This window comes from Alosa sapidissima, chromosome 14 (assembly GCF_018492685.1).
Source record: "Alosa sapidissima isolate fAloSap1 chromosome 14, fAloSap1.pri, whole genome shotgun sequence".
In the NCBI taxonomy this organism is placed as follows: Eukaryota; Metazoa; Chordata; class Actinopteri; order Clupeiformes; family Clupeidae; genus Alosa; species Alosa sapidissima.
Genome location: NC_055970.1, coordinates 29,842,125 through 29,865,173, shown reverse-complemented (window position 1 = coordinate 29,865,173; position 23,049 = coordinate 29,842,125). Strand labels below are relative to the sequence as shown.

At 48.6% G+C, this 23,049-nt stretch overlaps 1 long non-coding RNA gene across 3 annotated transcripts in view; it reads left to right on the top strand.

Annotated features, from left to right (window-relative positions):
- The window catches only part of LOC121682527, a 47,486-nt gene that overhangs the window by 20,816 nt on the left and 3,621 nt on the right, over nt 1–23,049 (top strand). For 2 of the 3 annotated variants that reach the window (XR_006022600.1, XR_006022601.1), the window contains exons 3-5: nt 17,221–17,386; nt 21,305–21,415; nt 21,844–22,294. This is a non-coding gene — a long non-coding RNA (uncharacterized LOC121682527). The remainder of the gene's footprint in view (nt 1–17,220; nt 17,387–21,304; nt 21,416–21,843; nt 22,295–23,049) is intronic. The other variant, XR_006022602.1, reaches the window with a different exon arrangement.

The window sequence follows — 23,049 nt, the reverse complement described above, 5'->3', positions numbered from 1 at the left end:
GTTGTGAGGTGGAACTCTGACTGTAATTGAGTTTGTCTGCATTATATTATAAGTCCACCATGCAACATGTCACTTGTATCAGTTTGAGACTCAACACCCATTAATCCAAAAGTTATCATACGTGTGTACAGTTTTGCACCTTCATCATTAGTTCTCATAAAATAATAATAATAATCCTCCAAGACAATTATAAGAAAAAAAGTATAAGAAGAAAGCATAGCAAAAGAGTGTCCAAATATGTGTGTGTGTGTATGCATGTGCATGTGTGTTTGAGAGTATGTGTCTGTGCCTGTGTGTGTGAGAGAGAGAGAGTTTGTGGGTGGTAGTTTGTCGATGCTATTCTGAGGATGTTGGATGGCAGTGCGTTCTGTGTGACCTGTTTTAATGCAGGTGGCCTTCATTTCAACTCATACTCTTTGTGTGCCCCTCCTTTGAGTCTCTGGCCTCATTTACTCTGTGTGTGTGTGTGTGTGTGTGTCTGTGTGTGTGTGTGTCTGTCTCTGTGTGTGTGTGTGTGTGTGTGTGTGTGTGTGTGTGTGTGTGTGTGTGTGTTTGTTTGTGTGTGTATATGTTTGTGTGTATATGTTGAGTTTGTGTACATTGACATACTAGAATGTAAGTATTAGTGTCGTATATGTGTAGTATATCATGTGTCCTTTGTGCATATGCATGCATGTGTATGTGCATGTGTGTGTGTATGGGTAAGCATTTGGACTGTGAGTGTTGCTCTGTGCAGCATGTTACTGTGTGCGAGAGATGTCATTGTTTTGCCTCTGGAGGTTTCATTAAGGGCCTAGTGTCCAAAGGTAAAAAGTCATTCATCTCTCCTGTTGCAATGTGCCAGCTCTGCTCTTTGTCCCTATACTCTCTCTCTCTCTCTCTCTCTCTCTCTCCCCTCCCTCTCTCTCTTTCTTTCTTCTCCTCTTCCTCTCCCCCCCCCCAGCTCCTCTCTATCTCTTCTTCGCTCGCTCCCCGCCATTCTGCGATGGGAAATAAAAGGAGGGATCAGACAGACCACACTGACCCGTTTGATGTGCTCCAGACGCGCTTGTCTAATGAACCCAACGTCTTCCATGAGATCAGCTTCCACGTTTCGCAACGCTCATTAATTAGAGCTGTCAAAACTTTCCCCCCTTTTTAAAAAAAAAAAGGCAACGGGTGGAGGGGGAAAGGGGGTGGGGGGGCGGTGTGGGTCCTTCAAGCGCTTGAATGGGGTACCGTTAATTAAAAATATATCAGATCAGGACCCATGAGTGCTAATCGTGATACATTAACCCTTGCTTTCTGACAGCCAGAGCTGTGCTGAGCCGTCCAAAGCAAGATGATCCCTTTTGTCCTAAAGTTACAGCACATTGAAGTTCCAAGGCTGCGAGAAAAGACCTTTTTTTATTTAATTGCTTGTGTCCCATTACGCAGACTTTAACGAGAGGAGTTTGACGTGGCCTTCAACTGTTCACTGAATCAGTGTGTTTTTTCCTCTCTTACTCCCACTCCCACTCTTTAAAATATATACTTCCGGATGTCTGGTGACAGAGGGAAACCGTTGAACTGTCTTTGAGATGGGTGTTGATAAAAACCCCTTGTACTTAGCAGGATTGCAAAGGCTGTCAGTTCCCCTACCACTGGTTCATTTATCTTTTAGCCTTTGTTTTGTCTATGAAGTATCCTGAGCTTTCTGATTCTCTTTAAGGGGAGCGAGAAGTAATTCATTCCACCATAAGAGCGCCTGCCCTCCCAGCTTTAGGGAGAGAGTTACCCATTTTAATTACAACAGGCTGGTCGTCCAAGTCTGTGGTACACACACACACACACACACACACACACACACACACACACACACACACACACACACACGTGGCCCACGCACACACATAGGCTCACAGTGGTTGCCCCTACAGATGAGAGCCGGCTTTGAAGAAAAACATAAGAGCAATGCAATGACTCTGGATTGATGGTCAGGGAGATGATGGAAAAGGTGGTCAGATGCAAAGCCATGAGGGATGCGTAGCGTCCACAGGAGGGAGGCAAGTCAATAGAGAACAGAGCACTACAAAGAAGGCACAGCGGGGGACCCACATTGTTTTCATCCTGCCATTCATTTTATGATCAGTGACACTTGTCACCAGAGATACTGATGCATGTATATACATCTCCCTCCTCCACCCCTGTGTGTGTGTGTGTGTGTGTGTGTGTGTGTGTGTGTGTGTGTGTGTGTGTGTGTGTGTGTGTGTGTGTGTTTGTGTGTGTGTGTGTGTGTGTGTGTGTGTGTGTGTGTGTGTGTGTGTTTGTACGTGTGTGTGTGTTTATGTATGTGTTTGTATGTGTGTGTGTGTGTGTGTGTGTGTGTGTGTGTGTGTGTGTGGAGGGATGATTTGAGCAGCAGTGAGTGAGTCATTAGTGCGTTGCGGTGGCTGATGATGGTGGAGGGCAGACCCGGGCTTGCTCTGGCATGTTCCGTGTGTCTGTGCGGCATGGTGCGGTGCGGTGCGGAGCGGCGTGGTGCGGTGTGGTGTGGTGTGGTGTGGTGCGGAGCGGTGCGGAGCGGAGCGGTGCGGTGTGGTGTGGTGCGCTGTGCTACAGGGCCGGGCGTGGAGAGCCAGGAGACAAATGGGGGGCGAGCAGGCAGGATCCTCGTCCAGGCCTTCTGATGCAGAACTCTAATTAATTTTGTGCAGTGTTTCAGAATTGATTGTGGTCATTTCTATTTCTCATTTTTCATCCGTTTCAAGGGCTCTTCCTCTCCCCTCTTCCCCCCATCCTCACCCCCCCCACCCCCCAAATGCCCCCCCAAGAGTAATGGGCGTGTGTACATGCATGCAATCTATGAATACAAAACTGCCTTGGTTTAAGTGTGTGTGTGTGTGTGTGTGTATGTGTGTGTGTGTGTGTGTGTGTGTGTGTGTGTGTGTGTGTGTGTGTGTGTGTGTGTGTGTATGTGTGTGTGTGTACAGGCGCGCTGAGGTTTGTAACATTAGGCGTTCAGGTTGAGAAGCGAGGGTGACATTGTTCACGTCATTGCGTGAGAGATCTGTTTATGCAGGCAGAGGTCATTTGCGATCACTCGTGTTTGTCCCTGTCACTGCAAATGGGCACCACTCAGCCTTGCTGATGCACCATCATGACATGGCCCCCTCTTATCAGGGAAGCACACAACAGAGGAGGAAAGGGATTTCAAAAACACATAGACAACAGCAGAGACCAGGTTTTTAGATGGCGGCCTTGTTTTTCTTTGTGTCAGAACACCGCCTATGCCACTTTAAGAGAACCTGTCCACCCCCCATCCCCCACCCCCACCCACCCTCCCTCCCCACTGAATGCAGAAAATGAATGAATTTGATTATGGCTTTGTCTAATAGCTTGTGTATCACAATTTCCTTTTTTAATCACTACTGTTAAATCCAGAGGCCCAGGGGCAGTGTTGTAATTTTTTAAATTATTTATTCATATGAATATAATTATTTATTTTTTGTTTTGCTTTACTAACAAAAGAGAGGGAAATAATTGTTTCACTGGAATTTAATAACAAGCAATAAAAACCAGCCAACCACGTTTGCCGGGTACCTCCACATTCAATCTCATCACCGTACTATTATTAGACAGTTTTTTCGGTCCCCTTTTTTAGATCACCAGCCAAGATATTGAACATTTTCTACTGATAAATATTTCAGTTTGCTTATGAAAGGGGCTAATGCTGTCACATGAATATGGAATGATATTTCCTTCATGGTTCATTATGGCCTGGCACTTTTTGTAATGACAGGCAGGTGATAGAATATTTACGGGGGCTTTTCATAAGACATTTAGCTGGCACATCTCCACTGAAGGGCACCTGCTTTTTAAGATGCATTGTCCTCTTTTAACTCCGATACCTGTCTCCGCTTGCTACAATCACGGCCTCGGCGACGCCGAGCCTCCGACGTGATTGGAAGCGACACCCGTTCAGCAACACTCGGCAAATGCATGCTGTCTCCCTCTCCCTCTCTTACACGTCTCCTCCTCCTCTTCCCCCTCTTCCCCTCTCTGCCTCTCTCTCTCTCTCTCTCTCTCTCTCTCTCTCTCTCTCTCTCTCTCTCGCCTGTCTTTTATATTGAAAGGTTTCGCCACAGAGGTGAGGGCTGAGGAGTTCTTTTTGCCTCTGTCACTTGATACAGAGTTCAAGCGCACTGAACAAAGTGCAGCGCTAACTGAAATAGCTCCGAGCCCATCGGTGAGAGCAGACTAGTCGCAGGGCCTGGCATGAGAGGCCTCTTCAGAGAGACAAGAATCAAATGTACACATTGTACAGATGCAACACACTATTTCTATGTTTGTGCTTCTTCCTCTTCCTAAAAAAATGGCCGTGCTCTTCTGCTGTTGCTGTTGGGAGCTGTGGGCTGTTGCTCTAGTGGATGTCTCTCAGGAAGTCCACCCCTTCAGAGGAAACGGAGGGAGAAGTATCATATGTGGCCTTGTGTTGTGCTGCTGTCAGGAATGCCTGGAGGGCAATGCTGCTGGAGATGTCCCTCTGTGCTGGTCTTGAGGGGTTGAGCTCAGTTTATCTAGAGCCTTCTCTCTCTTTCTCGCTCTCTCTTTCTCTCTCTCTCTCCCTCTCTCTTTCTCTCTCTCTTCTCTGCTGTGGGCCAGCTGGATGTGCTCAAATCATTCTGTTTCACGGCTGTAACCCCTCGCGCTTTTATTTCAGGCCTTTATGGACAGGCACACTTTGAAGCGTCGTATTTCTTGGCGCCGGCGTCTCTCCAAACATCAGCAGGCCTTATTTACTCTCTCTGCCTCCCACCTGGCCCTCTGCTCCATGATTTTTATACAGGCCACGGCGCAGGGCGCAAGCCCACCCCAATATCTTAGGGTCATAGCTTGTGTGTGTGTGTGTGTGTGTGTGTGTGTGTGTGTGTGTGTGTGTGTGTGTGTGTGTGTGTGTGTGTGTGAGAAAATCATATGCAGTATATTATTACATGTATGTTTGTCGGAGGTATCGCGGACAAGGGGTCCATTCTAATCCCTTGTGTTTCTTTATGTTTGACTATATATCTATTTGAGGGACATTGAGAGACAGAGAGGGAGAGTGAAAGAGGGAGATAAAGTGAGTGTGTGTGTGTGTGTGTGTGTGTGTGTGTGTGTGTGTGTGTGTGTGTGTGTGTATGCGTGTGTGTATGCATGTGTGTGTGTGTGTGTGTGTGTGTGTGTGTGTGTGTGTGTGTGTGTGTGTGTGTCTGTGTCTGTCGTGTGTGTGTGTGTGCCTGTCGTGTGCGCGTGAGAGAGTCTCCTCCATGCTCGGTATGCATGCATCACTCACACACTCCAGCCCACAAAAATGCCATCTGACATCTCTCTGTCTGATTATGTGGGCACTTTACGGGCATAAATATTAATGGCACTCCATTTTATTCAGGATGTTGGCCTTTCACTGAGATTAGACACACTGTACTGTTTAAAATGGTGTGAGAGAGAAAGAACAAGAGGGAGAGAGAGAGAGAGAGAGTAAAAAGAGAGAGAAAGAAAGAGAGAGTGGATGTAGGAGAGATGAGTTCACAGCAGATGCATGCATCCCCCTCTCAAATGCATAATATAGAACTCATTAAGTTGGCATGCATTCATATCCATCATGCCATTTGTCTGCTTGGCTCTCAGACATTGAGCCAGTTGTCAGTGTTGGAGCAAAGAGACTGCTCCACTGCCACGTGGCGTGCAAACCTGCTTTCTGTACAGTTCCTCTGCGAGCTCTTTAGAGACCCAGCTTGATGTGTGTCTGTAGAAGCATTGACTTTGGCCTCAGGAGAAAGCCAGCAGTCGCCACGGGCCAGTAGAGCACTACGATAAAAAGAAAGAGAGTGGTGGGGGAGAGGGAGAGAAAGAGAGGGAAGAGGAAGAGAAAGAGAGAGAGACAGAGAGAGAACTGGTAGTTCTGGAAGGTGTAAAGATCACTTAGAGACAATTACAAACAAAGGTGGGAATCATTGACAGTGGCCAGAGCTGTGACAGGGAGGCCTCTCAATATCTCAGCGGCCTGTTTGATGAATGGGCCTCAGCCACAGCAGACCGCTGGCTGGCCGGTGAGCACTGCTGAGAGGGCAGGGAGTTGCAGGACGACCCAGGGCCAGGCCACATGCTTCACTTTGGGGGATAAAACAGAAAATGGAGGTCGGTCTGGACAGGAGCCTTTAAGACGGCACCAGTGGAAATGTGCTGTGGTGTATGCCGAGGCTGTGCTCACCGTGTGTGTGTGTGCTGTGAGAGGAGGTGGGGGGAGCGGACTCAGCCCACAGTAGATGGAGGTGAGGGTGTGAGAAGCCAGTGGGTGAGGCAGGGTGTAACAGCATGAAACACTCCATAGAGTTTGAAGCTAGATGCTGTAAAGCAGTGTCATATTTCACATGGTATTCCTCTATACTACATGACAGTGATAGTGTGTTCAGTGTTTGTAGTGCATGTCAGTGAGTTGTGGGTTTATAAATACCTGCAGTTTGTTTATGGCAAAGCTATGTTCTTTTGTTTACTTTTGACTTGTAGCCCCCTCCTTACTGTCAATACAATACTAATAGAACTGAGTCTAAAAATCATTAGACCAAAAGAGAGCCCTCTCGAACATGATGCTATGTGGACTTGTAGTCTTTCTCACCTCACCTAACCTAACTTACCTGTGTCAGTGCCATTTGTTTCCTGAGGTCACTGTGACCTCTTTCTCTTTTTCTCTCGCTCTATCATTCTCTCTCTCTCTCTCTCTCTCTGCCTGTCTGTTCTGTCTGACCTGCCCGAGAGCAGGGGGAATAGTGCTTACTCGCTGTGTTTCCTCGGCGGAGGTTCGGAGTGCGGTTTTTGGAGACAGGCGAGTGAGTGAGGAATGATGGAGATGGGCTGGCGCCGCCACCCGGGAGGGGCTGCAGGGGGAGGGAGGGGGGGGGGGGGGCAGGCGGCGATCACAGAGCCATTTCTAATCCACAGCTGTCAATACGGCAGGGGAGTGCGCCGAGCCCCGCCTGATGGATGGGTGCGGAAGTCATCCCTCGCCGCCGCTGACAGACGCCACGGGCGCGGCCACCGAGGGCCCGCCAGGTCCTGACTCGGCAGAAAGCCTGACTCCCCCCTCTCCTCTCCTCCTCTCCTCTCCTCTCCTCCTCCTCCTCTCCTCTCCTCTCCTCCTCTTCTCTCCTCTCCTCCTCTCCTCCTCTCCTCTCCTCTCCTCTTTTCTTCTTTTGTTCCATCTCACCTCTCTCCAAGAGGCTCTTTGAGAATCCCTCTAGCAGGTGGGGACATCTTGTCTTGACAAGTTTGTCTTGGTCACAGAGAGGTATCAGTGTTGGGATAATTATGGTCCAACACCTCCCATTGGGCCTTTCTTATTACAGGACTGGCAAATAATAACCCATCACTCAACAGGCTCTCTGAGATGTATTTTCCCACTAGATAGGCACCCTGCATGCAGCAAAGGACTAAATAGTTGCCATCAGATACCCATCCACATGCAGACATAGACACAGGGACATTATGGAAATGACAAACAAGGAAATGGCTCCAGTGTTTCCTTGTGTTCATTGCCAGCCTAGCTGCAGCCATCCCTGTCCTCAGCCGTCCCTTCAGACAACACTGTGGTGTTTGCTGCCAAGCTCCACTACACTAAGGCCACACTATGGTGCTTGTCCGGCCGATCGTTTTCCAATATGGTCCACACCCCCTCTTTACTTGATATTGCTGGCCTCCCCTGTGCCCAGCCACTGGCCTTTACTGCAACAACAACATCTGCAGAGCACCTTGTGTCATTCATTACAGCTGCCGCGGTGCGGTGCTGTCTCTTCCCTCCTTGTTCCCCAGACAGATGTGCAGAGAGACACACTGACACCAGGACCTTGCCCTCCTCCTGTAGCCTTCTGCCTCCCTGCGCCTCCTTCCCCATTCTCCTCCTCCTTCTCCCCCTCCTCCACCTCCTCCTCCTCCCCCTCCTCCCCCTCCTCTTCCTCCACCTTCATGTCTGAGACGGCCCTCTCTCACTCTCACGTGCCTCGCACGCGCGTGTGCACATCGTGAGCCCGACGCAGCGGCTGCGCACAGATGAAATGACCCTGACACCATCCTGTCCGCCAGTGGCTTCCTGCACGCACTCGGCCCCAATCGATTTGCCTCCCACTCTCGGCATACCAACATGTTGTTTGCTAGTCATAAGCATGGGGGTGGGAGTGGGGATGGGGTGTGTGTGTGTTTGGGAGGGGGTTGTTGGGAGGGGGGGGGGGGGGGGGGGGGGGGGGGATTGGGGGTAGTAGAGGAAGGGACCCAGTGGAGGAAGCCGGCACACAACAGAATTGAATCTACTTCTTTGGAAAGCCCTGGGTTATCAAACTCATTAATCTACATGTCAGGGGCTGAGGATGAATAATTGTGTGTAGAATTTATCTGCCAATGTGATAGCTACTTTTCAGCGTCCCCCCTCGCTTGCATCCCTGCGTCGGGCCGAGCTCTTTAATTATTATATGCTTTGTCTTTGCTGTCTGTGGTCTTTTGGGGGAAATGAGGGGAACAGAAATATGCTACCCCTGCACTCAGAAGGACGATTTCTCTTTAATGTGACACTGACACCACCAGAGACAGAGAGAGGGGGAGAGAGAGAGAGAGAGAGAAGAGCAAGAGAGAGAAAAGGAAAACAATCTTAACCCCACCCCTGCAACACATGTAGGCTGATAAACTCATGTACTATGTACTATTAGCTGTCTGCTAGAAAATCTTTCATGCATAATGTGTGTAAGCCACGGTGCCTGGTGCTCATTTTGAGATAGGAGTGTGCACTACGGAGCTTCAGCTGGTGGATGTTTGTGATTATGAACGTGTTTGTGTGTGTGTGTGTGTGTGTGAGTTTGCATGTGAATGAGTGCGTTTTCTCGCGGAAAGCAGCTCCTGATGAGATGGAGGCTGTTGTGGAGTAATGGAGGCCCTTCACATGAGGTGTGCCGGGCGTTCCGATGACTGATGAGGGAGGAATGATTCCAAATCATTACTGCCGCTGAACGTGCAGCTGTCATCGCCCCGCACGTCTGCCAGCACCCGCCCCACCACCTCCCCTTCCCCAGCCCCCCCCCCCCCCCCTCTACCCCCCAAACAATCCTCCCCCCACCCCACCCTACCCACCCCCAACCTGGGTGCTCTGCAGACGCCTCTCCCCACCGCTTGTAAGACGCCTCCCCCCCTTTGATAGCGGAGCATTGTTACCTGACGCCGTGTTTTAGAAGATGAAACGAGATGAGCTAACGTGCAAAACAACATACAACAAAGTTGTTGACAATGCAAAGGGGCTCGGGAAGGTGGAAGCATAACAAACAAACATCGTTTCAGGAGCTCTTTAGTGTTGCGTGTTGTGGAGGGGGGGGGGGGCAAAGCACACCAAAAAAAGAGTAAGTAAAAGAAAAAGACAACATTGTGAGTGTTTTTTTTTTTTTTTTTTTTAAAGCTCGTGTTCCCTCAGAAGTAGGGAGAACAAAGACCCCCAAAGTCTTCAGAAGCGCGCTGCATGCTGTCGCGTGGCGGAGAGGGCCACAGTGGGAGAAGACAGCCACTCCCAGCGTTTACTCCAATAGCTTAGCTGTCACAGCTACTAACACAACCTCATCAGCCTCTAAGGGCCCAAATCAAACATACACAAAATCCCTTTAATTATATAATGCCTTTTGCAAATCTGCCATGCACATTTCCTGTCCTTGTTTCAGAGTAAAGAGGAGAGTCATTTGAAACATAGGCAGCACTGGACAGTGATTTATTTTTTTATTTCCCCAGCTATCAAACCTGTCCTTTGTCTGTGCGCATAATATTTTTCTGCCTTGCATTCCTCATCTCAGCTCTGAAATAGAAAATGCGTGGCGGGGGGAAAAAAGGAAGGATCCAGGTCAACCTTCAGACGCCCGGCTCCTCTCAGCCCCTTGGCCCCTGAGCGCGAGGGGGAGAGCAGTGATGTATTTTAAAAAGCCTCTTCTGACCTGGAGGTGGCTGGGCGACTGTTTGCTTAAATGGACAAGTCGGGAGTTTTTTAAGAATGTGCTTTGTGTAGCAGATTTTTTCGTGATGCACTATTACATTTAAAGGACACACATACTCACTCACACACACACACACACACACACACACACACACACACACACACACACACACACACACACACTCAAACGTGTGTGTGTATATTCGCAACGGCAGCGATGGCGGAGGGCATGCATGTCAGCCCAAGGTTCCAGCCCAAGGTGTTCTGGGTAATTCCAATTCACCTTGACTGGCCCTTGCGTGGTTCGCCCCCAAAAAGTCTCAAGACATAAAATAGCTGCGGGAAAAGTTTTGGAGGTTGAAAGCAAGAAACAGAGAGAGTGAGAGAAGAGAAGAGAAGAGAAGAGAAGAGAAGAGAAGAGAAGAGAAGAGAAGAGAAGAGAAGAGAAGAGAAGAGAAGAGTAGAGAGCTCTCGCCCTGGCTGTCTCTGTCTCGGTATCTCGGCGTGGTTACTGATATTATGGCAAATTGAGTCGGGTGAGGTGCGGCGAGTGCCGACGGTGTTTGGGGAGAGACTGTCTAAATGCAAATGATGGGAGGAGATGAGCGTAATGGCCTGACAGGAGGGAGGCGGCGGCCTCTCGGCCTGCTGCTGCTGCTTTGCATGAGGCGGAAGAGTAAACTTGGGATTGTCATTTGGGAGGGCGGAGGCGGCGCTGAGGTGCTGGAGTTCAGCCATGAGCGTGCTGAACAAGAGGGTCCTGGGGACGAGATGGGACTCATCAGTGGGAGATAAGCTGTGTGTGTGTGTGTGTGTGTGTGTGTCTGTGTGTGTGTGTGTGTGTGTGTGTGTGTGTGTGTGTGTGTGTGTGTGTCTGTGTCTGTGTGTCTGTGTGTGTGTGTGTGTGTGTGTGTCTGTGTGTGTGTGTGTGTGTGTGTGTGTGTGTGTGTGTGTGTCTGTGTGTGTGTGTGTGTTTGCATTTGTGTATTTGTTTGTGTTGGCATGCCTGCGTGTGTGTGTGTGTGTATGTGTGTGTGTGTGAATGAGTGTGTGTGTGTGTGTGTGTGTGTGTGTGTGTGTGTGTGTATGTGTGTGTGTGTGTGTGAAACGGACGCAGCATTAAGTGATACAGATGGGGTAGACAATGGGAGCTGATGTGGGATTTAAATCAAGTCCTCTGAATCGCTGCTGGGATTGATGAGAGGAGAAATGGCTCCTCTGTTTGCACTGTTGAGTTGGTACACACACACACACACACACACACACACACACACACACACACACACACACACACACACACACACACACACACACACTGCAGCACCCTCAAAGCCTACACCCCATCCACGGCTCTTTTCAGGCGGCATTCTGGTCAGCAGGATTTTATAATGACCACAGCGGTCAGGACTGATTTTTTGACCACAGCAGGCCAGAGTGTATTCTTAATGACGTTGCGTGGTCACACACAATTTGTTTTTTCATTGCCTACTTAACATGAGGGGTGGCAGGAGGATTGTTTTGGTAAAATAATTCTCTGCAGTGGGCTGCAAAAAAAGACGACCGCACCGCACGCAGACAGATATCAACAGTTCAGGGCAATCTTGCGGTGGCGGGTCAATCAGCATTGTGAAAATTGGAGCACTCGTATTTTTCCATTACAGGCCAGCAAAATGTTTTTAAAATACACAACAGGGCTGCTTGAGATACAATGACATCTAACTTTAGCTACTACATGACAGCACAACCCCCTGTGCTCAAATCAATTTGGCACGTGTCATTCTGAGTACACTGCTATGAATGTGCTCCCATACTGTGGACCGTAGTGTGGGCAGTCTGACCAACACCAGTGGCCATATGGCTGCCCTGACAGCACTTCCCCCATATTACACCCAAAACCATTTGTTTGCATTAAATAGAATAATGCTGAGTGCCCCCCCCCCCCCCCCCCCCCCACACACACACACACGCATGTACACAAGCAGAGCATGCACACACACGCCCACATGCATGCACGCACCCACATACACACACACTCGCTCATTAAAGGTCTCCAGTGGCCCCCATCTCCCATTTGTAGTAAATTGCCGGTTGACGCGGGAGGAGAGCCAGCCAGGGGCCCCCTTGGGCCCCCTCCTAACCCCCCCCCCCCCCATAGGGATGGATGAGGCAGGGGGGGTGGGAGCGAGGGCCCCTGGTCGGTCGGCCGGGCCGCGGTGTCATCCCTGTTTATGATGTGCTCATAATTAAGCGCACGGTGGCGGCCGGCAGCCAGTGTGCTGACCACAGAGGAGCGCAGGCAGGCGGGCAGGCAGGAAGATGAATGAGGCCGGCCCGTGTAATATCTGCAGACTTGGGGGACTCTTCTGTTAAAGACTGTCAGAGATGATTATTAATGTATGATATGGCCCACGCAGTAATGACCACAAACAAGAGCAAAGCAAGTACAAAAAAAAAAACCTGTGTACGTGTGTGTTTGTGTGTGTGTGTGTGTGTGTGTGTGTGTGTGTGTCTGTGTGAGTATGAGTGTTTGTGTTTGCTTTGCAGTGGCCAAACAAAGACTCCTAGGCACTGAAATGCAGTCGCATGCGTGGAATACCGAATTTCATAAAAGTCGTCTGTTGTCTTGATGATGTTTTTGTATTGCTGTCTGTGCCAGTTATTATTCATACATAAATGCAGATTTTTTTGCATTGGTTTGGCTATGACTTCCCGTGGAGATAGTGCTAATTCTGAATGTAGGCTTGTGTGATTCTACCTCTGTCAGCTCCTGCTGTTAAACTCCTACTGTGTAACGACACACGGACACACAGACACACACACAGACACACACACAGACACACACACACACACACACACACACACACACACTCACACACCCAGCAGAGGTGTGCTCCTGACTCTCTGTGGCTCTGTCAGTGCTGAGCTCCTGGTGGATTGTGACAGCAGGTCTCAGGAGGGTTGAGTGGATCTGGGCTCGCTGGAATCAGGCTTGACTGCATTAAGGGGGAATTACATGACACCGTTGGCATGGTGGAGCTTTATCTAGTGGCTGCTGCCTCTCCTGCATACCACCCACCCCCCCCCCCCCCCCCGGCACCCCCTGACACTCCATGGGTCAGCCTCACTCAAACGTCACCCCACGGAGCACCTACACCCCCCTCCATGCCACCCCCCTGCTGATAACACTGAGAGGATTACAGCAGGAGAGGAACCAGTGTGAGTGGAGAGAGAGAGAGGGAGAGTGTGAGAAATACAAAAGGAGAAAAGAAAAGAAAAAAAGAAAAAGGTGTTTACCTTCTTGCCTTTGGCTGAAGTCATTGCTTCTAGTAAGGCAGTAGTAAGCTGTGTAAATGTTGAATGATAAGTATGTTTCTTTAGGAATAGTGGTGTAATGGTGAAAATGGTGCTTTCTATTTGTTAGGCATAACTGCAGAAGTTGTATTAATATATTCTTTTTCCATGAGGATTCAGAGTTGCAGCCTTAATCTGTGTAAGGAGGCGTGAGCAGGACTGAAATTCACAGCCGTTCGCACACAAACACACACACTCCCACTCTCTCTCTCTCTCTCTTTCTCTCCCTCTCTCTTTCTCTCTCTCCCTCTCTCTGGGACAGTTTCCCACTCCCTTAAATGCAAATTTTAGCCAATACTTTGCTATCACAGGCAGACACACACATACACACACACAGACAGACACAGAGATACACACTCTCTCTCTCTCTCTCTCTCTCTCTCTCTCTCTCTCTCTCTCTCTCTCTCTCTCATACACACACACCAATAGACACAAATGCACTACTTTCCTGTCTCTCGTACACACACAGTGGCTGAGCACACCAGAGTGTTTACTGTTTCACCTCGCCGTCGCCAACAGATGGTGATGCTATGGGCAATCACACTGGTTTATGAGGGAAGAGCAGCAAAATGCCTCTCCTCCATCATCAATAGACAGTTAGTGTGACAAGCAGCCCCTTCAATCTGCACCTCCACTGCCGCCGCCGCCGCCCTCCGCACGCGCGCATCCGTCTCGTCTCCGACGTCGCCGTCTCTCCCCTGCCTCGCACGCACGCACGCACGCACGCACGCACGCACGCACGCACGCACGCACGGCAAGTGCACAACTTTCTGACAGACAGCAGCACTCAAAAGTGGGTGCCGTCGGGGGGATTAGCCTGCAAACACAGAGCTGATCAGGCTCGGAGGTGATGCGCAGCGTGAGGCCAGATTGATGGCAGAGGAATTATGTTCTATAATGGAGTGAATTAGACACGGCCCGCCTGCGCTGGGTGCCTTAGTGTTACTGCTGGAGTGATAGTGGTGCAAAGAGGGAGTAGCAGTGGAGTAGTGTGGTGGCAGAGATGCTCTAGATGAGGAGAGGAACGAGGAAGTGGGGTATGAAGAGACAGATGAGAAGGAAGTGCTTTGGGTTTAGTTCAACACCTGCCAGCCAACCACACACACACACTCACACACACACACACACACACACACACACACACACATACTAAGTTACCTGTAATGTACATGTACATCAATTGAGTGAGGAAACTTGGACAGCATCCCAGACTTCCGAAACGTCTACAGGGTTCAGCTGGTAGCCAGTAATGGCTTCTCCCTCCGCATGTTACCTTGGCATCGCATTCGCGTTTTAATTTCCCAGCTGAGGACGAACGCCGCCGAAAACGACGAGCGATGAATAGTTCATTACCGGGTCAAAGGTCAATGCCTCGGTGTGTGCCGCTCAGGCGTCGGCTGTGCTCTTTCTGCTCAGCTTGGTTTGGTTCGGTGCGGGGGATTCGGCACGCGTTCTCCCCGCTGCACTGGGGTGTCGGTGCGGCCCCTGGTCAGGCTTGTTAATGGGAGGGTAAACAGCATGCAGACTTGGGGTAATGGGGCGTCAGAGACGCTTCATTTCCGTTAGACTGGCTGCTGCCTTTTAACATATTGAGACGCATCAGGGTCGAACAGAAAGGTCAGCACTGGTGTGTGTGTGTGAGTGTGTGTGTGTCTGGCAGGAAGGAGGCGCATGCGTGCACACACACACACACACACACACACACACACACACACACACACACACATACACACACACACACACACACACACCTCACACATGTCTCTCTCTTGCTCTCTAAATATATATAAGAGAATAGGAAGAAAGTTTCTTGTCTCTCTTCAAACTTTCCTCTGTCTTTGCTCTTCTTGCGCCCCCCCTCCTCCTCCCCTCTCTCTCTCTCTCTCTCTTCTCCCCCCTTCTCTTCTCTCAGAAAACTGTGATTCAGTGACTCTGATTGCTATGCATTGTTTAGTTTCTTTCATTAATGCTCTCTGCCACTCTGGCTCCACAGATGAACAATAGCAGGGCCCCTGCAGGGGATCAATACCAGATTGCTGATAGCGCCCCGTCCATTCGCCGGCTAGATTACATGATAAATGGGCCGGTCCATACGTTTTGACACCCCTTCGTTCTTGTAGGGCCTGGGCCTGAGAGCGCAGCCTCCTGCCACCGGCTGCTCGCGGGGCCCCCTGACAGCCAGCCTGGGCTTAGTGGAGAACAATGACTAAAAGAGGGAGAAACAAACAGCAAAGCCACAAATAGGCAATCTGCCGGCAGTGTGAAAGAGAAGGATGGCCCCGAGGAGCCTTTTCTCTGGCGTTGATGTAATTAATGTCAGTGAAAGTTGTTGACGGAGAGAGATGCAGTTAGACTTTGACCCTGATGTGTGGCCCACCGCTCTCTGACTGGGTTCATGGGCTTCAGAAAGCTGTGCAATTTTTAATAAGCACATTTTTTGTCTTGTAAAAAATGGCATCATTGTGGAATTTCTATGCATTTTTATATGCAATTCATTTTATCTATATCCGCTTTTTACTTTTTTACTTTTTTTAAACATGACAACCAATGGTTAATGTTATTTTTGGTCTACTTTTCTTCTGAGCTGGGGTTTTACACAACTAAAGTCAACAGCAGATGCATATGTTAATGTATTAAGAATTCATTTACTATATTTGCAGGTACTTTATCTTCCTTGTGGTGAAAAAAATAGCATGTGAAACATCTAACTGGCACAGCCGTCTTATTTTTTTCGGCCCTTATCCATTTCTGCTAACTCTTATGTCTCTGGTTTTCGTTTCAGCACAAGCATAAATTGTGACGCTGGCCAACTCACATAATATTCATATTTATAGGAAATGTAATAGTCTCTGGGATTTAGCGAATTTCCCTGCAGCAGTTGGGGGATGTATTTCTATGGCAATGAAAACAATGCCTGGCCTTTTTATTTTTGGATGAAATTGACACTCTATAAAAGTCAAGGTCTTTTTAAAAAAGTGAGAGAAGTAACAGGAAAGAAACAACTTAATTTCCTCATTGACACATTGTCCTTTGTAAAAAAGTGAAGGACAGATTTTCTTTCTTTCCATCTGTGTGTGTGTGTGTGTGTGTGTGTGTGTGTGTGTGTGTGTGTGTGTGTGTGTGTGTGTGTGTTTGTGTGTGTGTGAAGACTAATGACCCCCGCATATGGCGAGTCGCCCGTTTTAAAAAGAAACAAACACCCCCTGGCCATTGGTACGCCAAGCGAGAACTTAACTCCATCCTGGCCAGCTCTGTGACCCGGCCCCTGTCCCTGCGCATTTCAGCCCCAACACAACGGAGCTGGCCTCCTCCCCGTGTCCTCGCGTCGCTTCACTGGCCGAGTCTCAGTGATGCGCCACACAGTCCTCCTGACGGCCTGGCTGCCTCGCTGCTTGAGAAGCTGAATAAGCAGGTGTCACTTCCCTCTCCTCTCCTCTCCTCTCCTCTCCTCTCCTCTCCTCTCCTCTTCTCCACGTCGCTCTCCTGCCATCTGCCCCTGGACGGGACTGGACAAGATTTGTGGACGCCGGGGGGGGGGGAGTAAGATTCCATAACAATTTGAATAATTCACTTCTGTCATCTGCTCAGGAATGTGTTACCGATCCGACCCGCGTTGTCCTCCATTTGCCAAACGCTAAAGATGCCTCAGGTCCGGGGGAAAACCCCCCTCCAGGACCTGATTTGATATGTATGTGCTATTTTGACTCTTCCGACGCCCGTGTGTGTGTGTGTGTGTGTGTGTGTGTGTGTGTGTGTGTGTATGTGTGTGTGTGTGTGTGTGCGAGCAGAATTGCTCCCAAGGACAGATGGCTGACGGGCAGGCGGCGTTGTTGCATTCTAATGATCTCATTGGGGCCCACCGAGGCCCCTTACTGGCTCTCTATATCCGCTAACCTTCCTCTTATTACCCCCATCAGCTCTCCTCTCCCTCCACCCAAACCGCCCACTCCACCGGCGCGAAGGCAAAGAGACGGTGTTTAAGGCGAGAGCCCGCGCGTATGCCTGTCATAATCATCGGGGACTTTGCGTCTGATCCCTCACCGGAGACCTCATCTCGAGGAATGGCCTCGTCAGGCGGAACAGGTAATTGTGGAGATTTGGTAATTTTTCTGAAAGTGGCTTCAAATCGCGTTAGGAGTGTGTGCAGCACCTGTACCTGACTCGCTCGCCGTCGCCGCGGAAACACACAGCCCGAGGACTTACACCTCTCCGCGGGACGTGGACGCACTCGCGCAGGGGAGAGCGTCACTCCAGTCCCACATCCCACACACAATGGAAACACTCTCACGCACATAGACACATAGACACACACAAACACTCACACACTCTCATTCACACACACACACACACACACACACACACACTAATCCTCTCATTTTGTCACAGCAAGCACCATGGATGGAATCATCATCTGGGCTGAAGACAGGCATAGCTCATTTGCCCTTGCGTTGACGCCTTATCTGAACACCTGCAAACAGCCCCAAACACGTCCAGCACTGTGTGCAGCCCTGCAGGGCCTTCCTCTGGCTACACCTGCCTGTCTGCCTCCACAACCAAGGGATGGGCTGTTTGAACTGTCATGCTGTTTTTCTTCTTTAAAATAACTTTTTTTTCCTTTATCCATCCTCTTTCTTTCCCTCTCTCTCTCTCCCTCTCTCTTCCCTTCTCTCTCCCTCTCTCTTTCATTCTCTCTCTCTCAAGAATTTGCTTGCTAAGAGACAGCAGTGAGAGTTTGTGGGAAAGACAGTATGTGTGTATGTGTGTGTGTGTTTTGAAAGAGAGAGAGAGAGAGAAAGAAAGAGAGAAAGAGAAAGAGAGAGAGAGAGAGGAAGAGAGACAACAGGCCTTACCTGCACAGTCCCTGGTGTGTCCCAGGTGCCGGCGCGCGCGTCAGAGAGCTCATGTCTCCTGTCAGAGAGGAGCAGGAGAAAGACAGCGACGGCGTGACCGCCAGGGCCTCCAGGGCCAGCCGCAAGGGTCAGCCCTTCAGCGAGACAGATAGGAGAGGCAGGCAGGGAGTGGGAGAGGCTGAGGCAGCCAGGAGAGGCTGGGGTGTGGGGGGGCACAGAGACAGCCCAGTGGCAGTGATCCGCCTCTGACAGTCTGTCAGGCCCATCAAACGCCACCATACTGCCCTGTCATACATGCCTGCTGCCCGGCGTCTCCCTCAGCCCAGAGAGAGAGAGAGAGAAGGGAAGAGAGAGCTGAAGAGGTGTCTTGGAAATTTCCCCAAAGTTCACGCTGGGTTTTCTGACAAACCTGTCTCTTCTTTTTTTCCCCCACTCCTCTCGTGGAGGCTTTTTCCACAAAACAATATGAAATGGACAAATGCAAAAAGCACACATTTATATACAGACAGGTAGGCCGCGCTGCATCGTTGTCCTCTCAGCCAGTCTGTTGTGACAGAATAAAAACAGCCGATATTATTCATTACTCCGCCATTTTTAAAACCTGAACAATCCCAACGTGATGTTTCATAGCAAAGGGGGAATGGGTGGTCCTCAAGCCCATGTAGTCCACCGGCAAAGCCTGCTTTGGTGAGGACCCAGGTGGGTAGAGGCCACAGGGGGGCACGTGGTGATCTGACACAGGCTTAAATTCAGCTCTTAACTCCCTCGGGCGCGGCGCTGGTGTCAGCCGAGAGGGAGTGCTCTCCTTCAGATCAGTGCCGTCGTGGGCGGACGCCTTTGATCTCCCCGCTTCACTCTTCAGTAAAAGGCTTTAATGCTACCCTGCGTTCACTCGCTGCACCGTCAGGAACTCTCACCTGAAGTGCGCTGTGACACACTCATACACACACACATGGACGTACACACACACACACACACTCAAAGGGTAAAGTCTTCACATCCTTTCTCTATCTCCCTTTCCCCCTTTAATCAGTGTTAGTAGTACCTGTGGATTGTAGGAAAGAAACTAATAGATGGGGGAAAGAAAGAAAGAAAGACAAAAAAGAATGAATAAAAAAAGACAGAAAGAAAGAAAGTGAAAAAAGAAGGAAATATAGTCGAAGAGTAGGCATCAACTAACTGGTGTAATCCTGTAGCCTTTAATTAAAACACTCTAATGATCTGAAGAGGGGAGAGAGAAGAGTAGAGAAAGAGAAAAGGGGAAAAAGTCATTTTCTAGCCCTGCACTTTCCTTTTGCACTTCATCCCTGCCCCCTCCATCCTCTCTCCCTCAGACACACTTTTTCAAAGACATTTGTTGAACGATTTACATGACTCCAGAGGGCCCGGGAATTTGCAATGCAATAAGCAGAAGCGTATGAAAGAGGAGCGTGTACAGATACTTTTAAGATCCTTTTATAATCCTGATGAGAAGATGAAGAGAGCGGCCAAAAGAAGGAAGAGGAAGGCGGGGGTGGGGGGGGGGGGTGGGAGAGCAAAGGGGCAAGAAGAAATGGAGGGAGAAAAAGCCCACATGGCCTTCCGCTGGTAAATTAAATATCCCGGGAGGGCAAGTGGGGGCGAGTGGATGGCAACCGTTGGGGCGTCAAAGCAGTTTTCGGCCGCGGCCGTGTCAAGGAGCCGGGGCCGGCGCCATCTAATCCCAACGGCATCTTATCTGTGGCCCAGGCCACCGACAACAATCTGGGCAGATTAGTCCGAGTACAGAGCCGCGGAGCAATCAGCGCGCTCTCCTCCCCTGAGCACTGTCTGCCCAGCCACCAGCGCCACCGCAACCATTTCACTCTGGGTATGCCCTAATCCCTCACCAGCGCAGCCACCACACACACACACACACACACACACACACACACACACACACACACACACACACACAATAGTGGATGTATTAAAATGTGCTCTGGGAATATTGAAAACACCACAGATACACTCACTTCTGGTCGAGAACTCTGTGAAACAAATGTGGTGTGTGTGCCAGACATCAACCAAACTGTTTTACGTTTTGCGCCTTTAGCTTGTGGATGTGGTGCTAATAATGATCTCCAGTTAAAACAATGAGATGCAGAGTGCATTCAGGTGAGGGCATTCTTTAGGTGCAGTGAGCGGGCCCCATCTCATGAGGCGCGATCCGTCAGTCACCACTGCCACCTCTCACAGCACAAAGCTGAGGATGTATGGAAATTTCCTGAACCCCTGTCAAAGGATGCAGTCGATTGGCTCACAGATGAAGAGGATTCTGTCCCAAGAGGCTAATGGATTGCACCTGTTTGACTATCTTTCAGTGGGACCCCGCATCATGCCTCAGATTGCTTTGCTGTTCTGCATTTATTTGATTTGATTTTTTTCAAAAAAAAAAAAAATCTTTCAAGCACGAGTGAGTTTTTAAGCATATTTTGCTTTTGTGAATAAAGTAATATGTGATAGCAGTATTCATGCTTTTCACTGCAGTATACTGTAAAATGTCCTGGACAACATACGGGGACAGCGCCTTTTGCTAAGTAGCATTTTAGATGACCAAAAAAACCCAACTTTGGTGACTTCCAATAAAACAAATTTGAATATGCCCAAGAAGTTCGAACTCTAAAGTCACTGGTTAATGACCCGGTCACTGATTTTAAAAAAGAAAGAAAAAAATAATACATATATATATATATATATATATACCACCTATATATATATATATATATATATATATATATATATATATATATATATATATATATATATATATATATATATATATATATATATATATACCTCCTTCCTCTCCTCAGCCGGGTGATTACTTGCAGTCTATAAAGGTTGACGCTCTCTTCTCTGCTGCACATTTACATTTTCAGATAGGTTCACCCTGGTGAGGTGCTTTTAATGTGCCTTGTTGATTCGTAATCTGTGTTGTTCCACACGCCTGCACTAATGATTTCTCTCTACTGCATTTGTAATCAGATTCATTTGTTTTCCTGGCTACAGCATTCTCACAAACAACAGGAGATGAGTAGTCCCTCTAACTCTCTCTGTAACTCTCTCTCTTTCTCTGTCTCTCTGTTACTCTCTTTCTCGCTCTCTCTCTCTCTCTCTCTCTCTCTCGCAGCAGACACAGCCAGCACACTCTGAGGTGCTGAGATGAGTGCATGCTACATGAGAGCATCATGGATGAACATCTGCAGCAGGAGGAGTGAGGGAGAGTCTGAGCATTGTAATTGTAAGGCCCTATAACAGGAAGAACATTTGAAATGCTAAAAAAACAAATAACATCCAGGGTCATTTGTTCATTATTTGAGATAGACAGAAAATTAACCTTGCCAGGTCATTATGATCAATAATAAATTACAGAAATCATTATTTTTCACATTACTCCTAAGGTGAGGTGTGCTAATTAATTTTTGCATGGCAAATAACAGTCAAATAAAAGATGAAATATTGGTCTATGATAACAAAATCACAGTTTAGCATTTATACTGACATTATCCACCACTGCTTTATGCCTTCTCTAAATATTTTAGAATAATGTTTATTTGCATCAATTTGTTTGTTGGTATGCATGTGCCTTTGCCTGTGTGTGTGTGTGTGTGTGTGTGTGTGTGTGTGTGTGTGTGTATGTGTGTGTGTGGGCACGTCTCGACCCTTGAGACAGGTGACATTTGAAGCTGCCAACGGAGATAGATGTGGCGTTTGTGTGGCTGGCCAGGTCACCCAGAGTGCAACATGTGGCCTGGAGGAACAAGAAACCAGCGATTGAGAGGGAGAGAGAGAAAGAGAGAGAGAGAGAGGAAAGACATTCTAATCCTGCCCCCTGATCGATCCCGGAGACAGGCCCTGATGCTTGATGTCCATCAATCTTGCTGGACTCTGTGTGGCCAGCGTCGTGTTGCTGCTCGGCCCAGCGCCTCGCTGTCTGCTCCGCTCCTCTCCTCCGCTGAGCTGGACCTGCTCACGGTCATCTGAGATCACCCCCCCCCCCGCCCCCACTCCACCATCCCTGCCCTGCTGCACTCCTCCAGCCTCCCTCCTACTGTCATGGGCACCGCCTTGCTCCAGGACCTCACGGGCCCAGAGATGGGTGGCCCGTGAGATGTGCAAGGTGAGATGGCTTCAGGCCACGAGAGAACAGACGAGAGAACAGACCCCACACCACACCACACCACACCACACACACACACACACACACACACACACACACACACACACACACACACACTAGGGCTGTCAATCGATTAAAAAAGTTAATCTAATTAATTACATACTCTGTGATTAATTAAGCTAAATTAATCGCATATATAATATTTGTTGTGAAAGTATTTTAAATATTTAAATTCAAATGAATCATTGAATAATCAGCATTAGTGACATTAAAGTTCAAAAACTCTTTTATTATTATTTTAATAATGGCCATAATAATCTATGATATGACCTAATATGCTGAGGAAATAAATCCAAAAGTGCTTCGGGAAGAAGTTTTTTTTTCATATACAAGGTATGTCAAGCCACAGATATAACCTAGGGGACACAATGAAAATAAATTAACACTCCCCTCAATGTCAACACTATTTCTTTGCATTGATGTGCGACTTTAGAGTTGATGAACTCCGGTGATATGCAAATTCCTTGCTGCAGACAAGTTTAAAGGTAAATGTTCCAATCAATGATCTAGGCAGCACATTTTCTTCTCTCTCCTTCTTTTTACAGTCTAATGGTTACTGACTACAACGGCTCGGGGTCAAAGGTCATACGGAATCGATCTGCGTTATTTTTTTTAATCAGTTATTTTTTCTCAAATTAATTAATCAAAATTAATCAGTTATTTTGACAGCCCTAACACACACACACACACACACA